At 43.7% G+C, this 8744-nt stretch overlaps 1 pseudogene; it reads right to left on the bottom strand.

The window, feature by feature from the left end:
• Positions 1-1885: 1885 nt before the first annotated feature.
• On the bottom strand, positions 1886-5723 carry LOC146720524 (large subunit ribosomal RNA; annotated as a pseudogene).
• Positions 5724-8744: the final 3021 nt, after the last annotated feature.

Genomic DNA, 8744 nt, shown 5'->3' with positions numbered 1-8744 from the left:
CACGAGTGCGGTGGAAGAGGGGGTCAAGCGACGCAGAGCCACCACTACGCCACCAAGCCTAAGTACACCGGGAGGGCGGCAGATATCCCGGGCGGACCGTTAGCGGCCGCGATCTTACCGTCTACGCGACCATTCATGCCCTCGGCACGGTACCTAACACCTTAACATTAAGACGAGCGCCATTGTTAGGAAACGCCTACCTATTCATCGGCATTCCACCCGAAGCAGACGAACGAACGAGACAAAGTAAAGCGAACGAAACGACCGGAGCAACGACGAGGATACCGATGATGATGTTCCTGAAAAGAAAAGAGGTCGCCCTTTGGTCCCCACGCCCCCGGGCCAAAAACCGGGAGGCGCGGGGCCCATCAGGCGCAGACAGAGACCCCTGCTCCCCTACCATCAAACCGCAGCATGAGGGAGGCGAGCGGAAATGTGATGGGTCTCCGGGAAGGCGGAACTTGGTGTTGGTAGGACAGGGATTGGAATAGATAGGTACGGGCAGCGCACTCGTGCCACCCCCAGCACTCCAGTCCTCGGATGAGGAAAAAGTTTCGCTGTGCGGGCGACCCCGAGTGCGCCCCTCCGACACATCCATGTGCGCGTGCTACTTGTGAGCCATTTGGTCAGTGACGCCGACTCGTAGCAATGCAGTGTGTAGGCCTGAGGGTGGAAGACCTGAAAATAATAATAAGCTCCCTTTATTCGCCGCGGCGTGTTGCTTTAGAATCTTGGAGAGTTTTTCGGGTTCCCGGCACTACTCGGGAGACTTTTAACGCTTGTGGACACTCGCTGGCCATGATGTGGCCGGAGGTCCCGCCCATTCCTTTCAATCCCTTGCTTTGTTGTCCCCAGGGCCGCACCCATTGCATTTTACGTTTTTTGTCAGTCTCAACACGCGTCGCGGCAGCCCCCGACAGCGACGCCGAAGCGCACCCCAGGGGCCGAGTCCCCACGCGGCGTGTTGCTTTGCAATCCTACATTGGGTTCAACTGGGTCCTTAAGGCGTGTTGCCTTTAGCCCTTTTTTTTTTTTTTTTTGAAACCCACCGCGTGGCCAGCCTCGTGAGTTGCACCGAAGTGCATCCCAGGGGGGCCGAGTCGCCACGCGGCGTGTTGCTTTTCAATCTTGCGTTGGGTTCATCTGGGTCCTTAAGGCGTGTTGCTTTAGCCCTTTTTGAAACCCACCGCGTGGCCAGCCTCGTGAGTTGCACCGGAGCGCACCCCAAGGGCCGAGTCGCCACGTACTGCTTTTCCGGATGCTTTGCTGACTTCCAACGCGCACTGCCTGACTTCCTTCCGTCCTCAAGGTCTGGGCCCACTAGCCCGTGGGACCGGGTTCATTTTGCCCTCAGTCTGGGTGACTGCCCCTTCGGACAACTCCCGGCGAACCTCCCCGCGTGCCGCATGCCGCAGAGAGAAACACCGAGTGTTCTTAGATTGTTCCACTGCATGTCCGATCCATCGAGCCGGTTTCCAGCCACAAACGTATGCGGCGTCCCGTTAGGGACACGCTTGCGACCTTCGCCCCGACACTCGACAGACCCGACATGCGCGCCTGGGAACAATCCGTATTTTCGAGGCTCCCAGAGTTTGTAAGGGGAAGCGGCGAGCTCCGGGACCGAACACTCTGGGGCCAAGTCTTAGGACACCAGTTTTTGGGCTATCGGTTTGTTTACCGATTTTGCGTTTTCATTTCCTAGACTGTTTGTCCAGAGTTTGTGCTGGTCAATCTAGTCATTCGCAGTTTCACTTTTATTTTAAACTCTCTGTCGACTCCTCGACATTCACGCCTCGGTCCCGGCTCTGCGTGCGAAACAAGCAAGAGGGAGCCACGCTACTACACACTAGATGTGCGCGCCACATATGAGCCATTCGGTCTTGCGACTCCGACTCGTGGCAATGCTGTGCTAGTAAGTAGATAGGGACAGTGGGAATCTCGTTAATCCATTCATGCGCGTCACTAATTAGATGACGAGGCATTTGGCTACCTTAAGAGAGTCATGGTTACGACCGCACCGGGGGGTCTGGGGGGGCGGTTAGCCCCCCCAGTAAGCGCCCCCAGCGGTGCCGGGCGGCTACATCGCGGTTACTCCCCTTCCGCTAGAATCGGGATCCACACCTGGGATTTCCTCCTTACAGCGCACATACACTGCGTATTACGTACGCCAGGACAAGCAGATCCTTCAGACGTAGGGGCGCGGTTTCACCACGCAACACAATTGACTATGGAATAGGTTAGGTTTTGCGTCACATGGACGCGATCCACCATTCCTACTCTCTTTATTGTACCTGTGTGTGACGCCCCAGGTAGCAAGGCACCGATCCACGCAGGCCGAATCATATTTACGTCCAACCGTGCAATGGATGGGCTGGGATCGCCCAGAGGGCTTCCCAAATGCTTAAGGGAATGCGTACACATGAAATTTCTCCACGAGACACACACTGCGCCAGGCGCCCTAGCTTCCACGCCCGTGAGAGTCCGACACCAATTGGTAGGGCACCGGTAGCCTCCCGGTGGGGCTCCCTACCTCCCTCACTACCCGGTGTTAGTCTAAGTCGCATGTATGACAGCTTCAGCATGCCTCGGACCCCGAACTGTGCATTCTCAGCGCCAGATCAGTCGACTCGGCCACGCATTCGCCACCATCAGCAACCCCGACAACGTTAGACGGGTCACCGTCGCGTACCTCGCTATTAGGCTACGCTGCCGATCGCCGCTACGACAGAGCCGGACGCTTTGCCCAGAACCTGGGATCGCTTTATCCTTCCACTGTCGTTTTATGGGTAAACTGTGATCGGTCGCCCGTTTACCCGCGCTTGCTTGAATTTCTTCACGTTGACATTCAGAGCACTGGGCAGAAATCACATTGCGTCAACACCCGCGAGGGCCATCGCAATGCTTTGTTTTAATTAGACAGTCGGATTCCCCTAGTCCGTGCCAGTTCTGAGCTGAGCGTTGAATGGCGGCCGAAGAGGACGACCACGACGGCTCGCGCCGCCACGGAAGCCTCGCAGCAAGGAAGATCCGCGGAAGGCCAAGGCACGGGACCGAGCTCGGATCCCGGGACCGGCGCGAGAACGCCGACCGTTCACCTCGCCCAGGCCCGGCACGTCAGCCAGACCCGCTTCCCGACCAAGCCCGACACGCCCCGCTCCTCAGAGCCAATCCTTATTCCGAAGTTACGGATCCAATTTGCCGACTTCCCTTACCTACATTATTCTATCGACTAGAGGCTCTTTACCTTGGAGACCTGCTGCGGATATGGGTACGAACCGGCGCGACACCTCCACGTGGCCCTCTCCTGGATTTTCAAGGTCCGAGGGGAAGATCCGGACACCGCCGCAACTGCGGTGCTCTTCGCGTTCCAAACCCTATCTCCCTGCTAGAGGTTTCCAGGGAAGCTCGAACGCTTATACAGAAAAGAAAACTCTTCCCGGATCTCCCGACGGCGTTTCCAGGTCATTTTGGGTTACCCCGACGAACACTCTTACGAGGGCCCGAATTGTATGCGGTTCCGCTGCCGGGTTCCGGAATTGGAACCGGATTCCCTTTCGCCCGACGGGCGTGTGTCTTTCGTATAATATTTATTATTATTTCTCGACACTCGAGTATATTGTACGCCGTCATTGACATAGGATTTCTCCTAGGGCTTAGGATCGACTGACTCGTGTGCAACGGCTGTTCACACGAAACCCTTCTCCACGTCAGTCCTCCAGGGCCTCGCTGGAGTATTTGCTACTACCACCAAGATCTGCACCGACGGCTGCACTGGCGGCTCCAGGCAGGCTCGCGCCCAGACCCTTCTGCGCTCACCGTCGCGACCCTCCTACTCGTCAGGGCTTCGTGACGACGCGAGAGAAGACTAACGCCCGCTCCCGGTTGCCGCCCCACTTGCCGCTGACGGCAGAGTATAGGCTCGACGCTTCAGCGCCATCTATTTTCAGGGCTAGTTGCTTCGGCAGGTGAGTTGTTACACACTCCTTAGCGGATTCCGACTTCCATGGCCACCGTCCTGCTGTCTTAAGCAACCAACGCCTTTCATGGTGTCCCATGAGCGTCGAGTTGGGCGCCTTAACTCTGCGTTTGGTTCATCCCACAGCGCCAGTTCTGCTTACCAAAAATGGCCCACTTGGCACTCTGATCCGAAGATGCTCGTGGCTTCATAATTCAAGAAAGCCAGAGATCTCACCCATTTAAAATTTGAGAATAGGTTGAGGTCGTTTCGGCCCCAAGGCCTCTAATCATTCGCTTTACCAGATGAGACTCGCGCGCGTTCCGTGCGGAACGGCCGAGTGCCAGTTATCCTGAGGGAAACTTCGGAGGGAACCAGCTACTAGATGGTTCGATTAGTCATTCGCCCCTATACCCAGTTCCGACGATCGATTTGCACGTCAGAATCGCTACGGACCTCCATCAGGGTTTCCCCTGACTTCGTCCTGACCAGGCATAGTTCACCATCTTTCGGGTCCCAACGTGTACGCTCTGGGTGCGCCTCTTCTCGCGATGAGAACGAGACGCCCCAGGAGTGCGAGGCCGCATCGCGACGCGGCCCATCCTCCCTAGGTCGACGGCCAGGGCCGACCTTCACTTTCATTACGCCTTTAGGTCTCGCGACAAGTCCCAATGACTCGCGTACATGTTAGACTCCTTGGTCCGTGTTTCAAGACGGGTCCTAAGAGTACCCAAAGCAGTAGCGTCGCCGACCGGTATCGGTCTCCCGCAAGACCGCGAGAGACGTTCGCAGGCCTGTCGAAGGTGTACCGTACTGTAACCAACAGCGGGCCAGGACCGGGGACAGCGCGAAGTCCGTAACCTCCGAGTACCGTGGCGCGTGCTTGCGACGGTCTCGACGCACCGTGAATAGTGCGGCCTGATACCTTGCGCGTACCGCCGAGCAGCCGGCCGGGCGACCGAGGGTTTGTCGCGTGCCGTTTTACCGGCGACGCGACAGACACCGCACCCGGGCCGTAGACCGGCACCCAGCGGGTCGCGACGTTCTACTTGGGGAGAAGTGCACGACGACGAGCGCCGGACATCGGCGCACGGTAGCGTGCCCGCGCGCGATATTTTCTCAAAATTATATTTATAATTATATTTTATTTTTGTTAATAATACTAGAAAAAAATTAAAATATTAGCATCAAAATGTAGTGAAATCAAAAAATTGCGCTAAATAATTATATTGATAATACGAGAAAAAAGGTTAAAATATTAGCATCAAAAAGTAATCAAATCAAAAAGTTGCACTAAGTAAGTGACAACATAATATATAATATTTAGATAAATTCCCTATAATGATACAAATGTATAATTATTGCTTTATTTTAAAACGTTTATAATATATACAATAACAAAATAAATTCAGTAAAATATATATATATATATATATATATATATATATTCATCTTTACATTTAAATAACATGAATAATTATGTAATTAATTTAAACTGGAATGTATATACATTGTAAAGTTATTATATATTTTTATAAAATATTTAGATAAATAGATATATATAATAAAATAAATTATTTATCTCCATATAATTATTTAATTCAAATATATTTAAACGTATATTCAAAAAAGGTAATATAAGGCACAAAGAATTAAATTTAGAAAATTAAAAAAATTTAAAGTTAAATAAAAATTTTTAATTTAAATTAAAAAATAAAAGTAAAAAAAATGTAATGTACAAAAAATACTTAGCGCTGTTTTTGTATTATAGCCCTTTGACTACGAAACGTCCTTAAAAATGATGATTAGTAACGAAAAGTGTATATACAGAATATATCACACACAGAAATCGCATCCTATCTTTGGAGAGTGAAATGATGAAGTCAAAATAAGTCAAAATTAAAGAATCATGAAATTATATGTGAACCTTTTTTATAAAAAAATTCATAATGAAAATAATGCGCTTTAAACATCTATCTCGAAACTTTGATTGCGATCAGGAAAACATTGCAAATGCTTTAAAACATGTATCAGGATAAAGAAATTTTTATTCATTTATATTTTGATTGATCAATTAAACACTTTGAAATGCTCCATATACATTAATTAATATATGTATACATCAGGGTTGGGAAAGTTACTTTGTAAAAGTAACTAGTTACAGTTACAGTTATTTCATTGAAAAATAACTAGTTACAGTTACAAGTTACCGATTTTAAAAAATAACTTGTTACAGTTACAGTTACTCTAAAAGTAACGAGTCGTTACTTTTCAGTTACTTTTTAAAAATAATTATACATTGTTTTAAATATAAGGAGCTTACATTTTATGCACACAATTACAGTCAAGTATTTAAAAAAATTCTTGAATGTAATATTGATCGATTTGCTTGCGACTTTGCAATTAACATCAATGTATGAATGATCTTTATATACAACAGTAAAAATAGTTATAGTAAGTTACTAAATGGTAATCGCAAAGTCGCAAGCAAATCGATCAATTATTACCTTAAGAATTTTTTTAAATATTTGACTGTGATTGGTCGATCTAATTATGTGTTATATTATTTTATGTACACAAAATGAAAATTTTAGGTAAAAGATTAAATCATATAAAGATCCATATGCTACTGTTATCAAAATTTAATTTAATAATATAACGGCTACCGCTACCATACTTAAACAATACTTTTAGCGCATGTTTTCAAAAAAAGTAACTAATAAAGTAACTATTAAAATAGTTACTAGTTACTAAAAAAATGTAACTAAGTTACAGTTACAGTTACAGATGGAGAAAAGTAACGAAGTTAAGTTACAGTTACCGAAAAAAAGTAACTGTAACTGTAACTTCGTTACAAGTAACTCGTTACTTCCCAACCCTGGTATACATATATTAATAACATATATATGTATATGTATACGTCTTTAGCATATATTAATGTATAGTAAATTCATTTTTATAATTTTCACTTAGCCCATTCACATTGCCCAATCGTTGAATCTGTTTAATATGACAATTATTGCATGTTACATTATATACATATATTTCATACATGTATATCAATATGTTCAGCTAGCCACATGTCATTCAAATATCGAGCCACGTAATATGTTTATAGATTTCTATTGAAGCGTATTGCAGTAAAAAAATTAGTCTATACTTTGATTTATATTTTATTTTATTTACTAATGTGTTAAAATAACAATACAAAAACAGCGCTAAGTATTTTTTGTACATTACATTTTTTTACTTTTATTTTTTAATTTAAATTAAAAATTTTTATTTAACTTTAAATTTTTTTAATTTCCTAAATTTAATTCTTTGTGCCTTATATTACTTTTTTTGAATATACGTTTAAATATATTTGAATTAAATAATTATTTAGAGATAAATAATTTATTTTATTATATATATCTATTTATCTAAATATTTTATAAAAATATATAATAACTTTACAATGTATATACATTCCAGTTTAAATTAATTACATAATTATTCATGTTATTTAAATGTAAAGATGAATATATATATATATATATATTTTACTGAATTTATTTTGTTATTGTATATATTATAAACGTTTTAAAATAAAGCAATAATTATACATTTGTATCATTATAGGAAATTTATCTAAATATTATATATTATGTTGTCACTTACTTAGTGCAACTTTTTGATTTGACTACTTTTTGATGCTAATATTTTAACCTTTTTTCTCGTATTATCAATATAATTATTTAGCGCAATTTTTTGATTTCACTACTTTTTGATGCTAATATTTTAATTTTTTTCTAGTATTATTAACAAAAATAAAATATAATTTATAAATATAATTTTTGAGAAAATATTTTTGATAATGATTAATTTTTGCAAAGAATTATTTTGGCTATAAACATAATTTTTGAGAAGATTATATTTTTTATTATTATAAAGAACTATTTTTTTGCTGGCGAAAGATATAACAGCGCTTTTTTTTACATCTGTGATGTCTTTTTTTGTGAGATTTCACATATTTTTGCAAAGATCATTAATCAAAATGCATTAAATAAATGTATATTTTTTTATATTTATAATATTAATGTAAATATATTAAAGTTATATGAATAATAATAATAGTATTAGTTGTAGTTGTAATAGTAATAGTAGTAATAGTAATAGTAGTAAAAGTAATAATAATAATAATAATAATAATAATAATAATAATAATAATAATAATAGTAATAATAATAGTAATAATAATAATAATATAATAATTATAATAATAATGTCAATTCATATAGTAATTTTTTATTATTATATGGCGGCCACTGCGACCACCGCGGCCACCGTGACTGCCGCGTCCGCGACCACGGCCATAAAAATGCCCTCCTCTTTGGCTATACCATCGAGCCCTCGCTCGCCCGGCTTCTCGTCTATATCTGAATAAATCTGAAATATAGTAGTAAAATTGTATATATTACATGTATACGTGTGTGTGTGTTTAGAAAAAAAATTATAGACAACACGTACTTTCATTGTACAACTGCGGCTGCGACTGCGGCTGCGACTGCGGCTGCGACTGCGGCTGCGACTGCGGCTGCGATTGCGGCTGCGACTGCGACTGGACTGCGGCTGCGATTGCGGCTGCGACTGCGACTGCGGCTGTTGCTGCGGTTGCTGTTGCGATTGCTGCTGCGGTTGCTGTTGCGGTTGCTGCTGCGGTTGTTGTTGCGGTTGCTGTTGCTGCTGCGGTTGCTGTTGTTGTAGCTGCTGTGGAGCAATGCTATCGCCTGCATCTCTCGCCGCGCTT

Source organism: Nylanderia fulva, unplaced genomic scaffold (assembly GCF_048542155.1).
Source record: "Nylanderia fulva isolate GAGA-0341 unplaced genomic scaffold, ASM4854215v1 Scaffold679, whole genome shotgun sequence".
Taxonomy (NCBI): Eukaryota; Metazoa; Arthropoda; class Insecta; order Hymenoptera; family Formicidae; genus Nylanderia; species Nylanderia fulva.
Note: the sequence above shows the minus strand (reverse complement) of the source record. Positions and strands in the feature narration are given on the sequence as shown.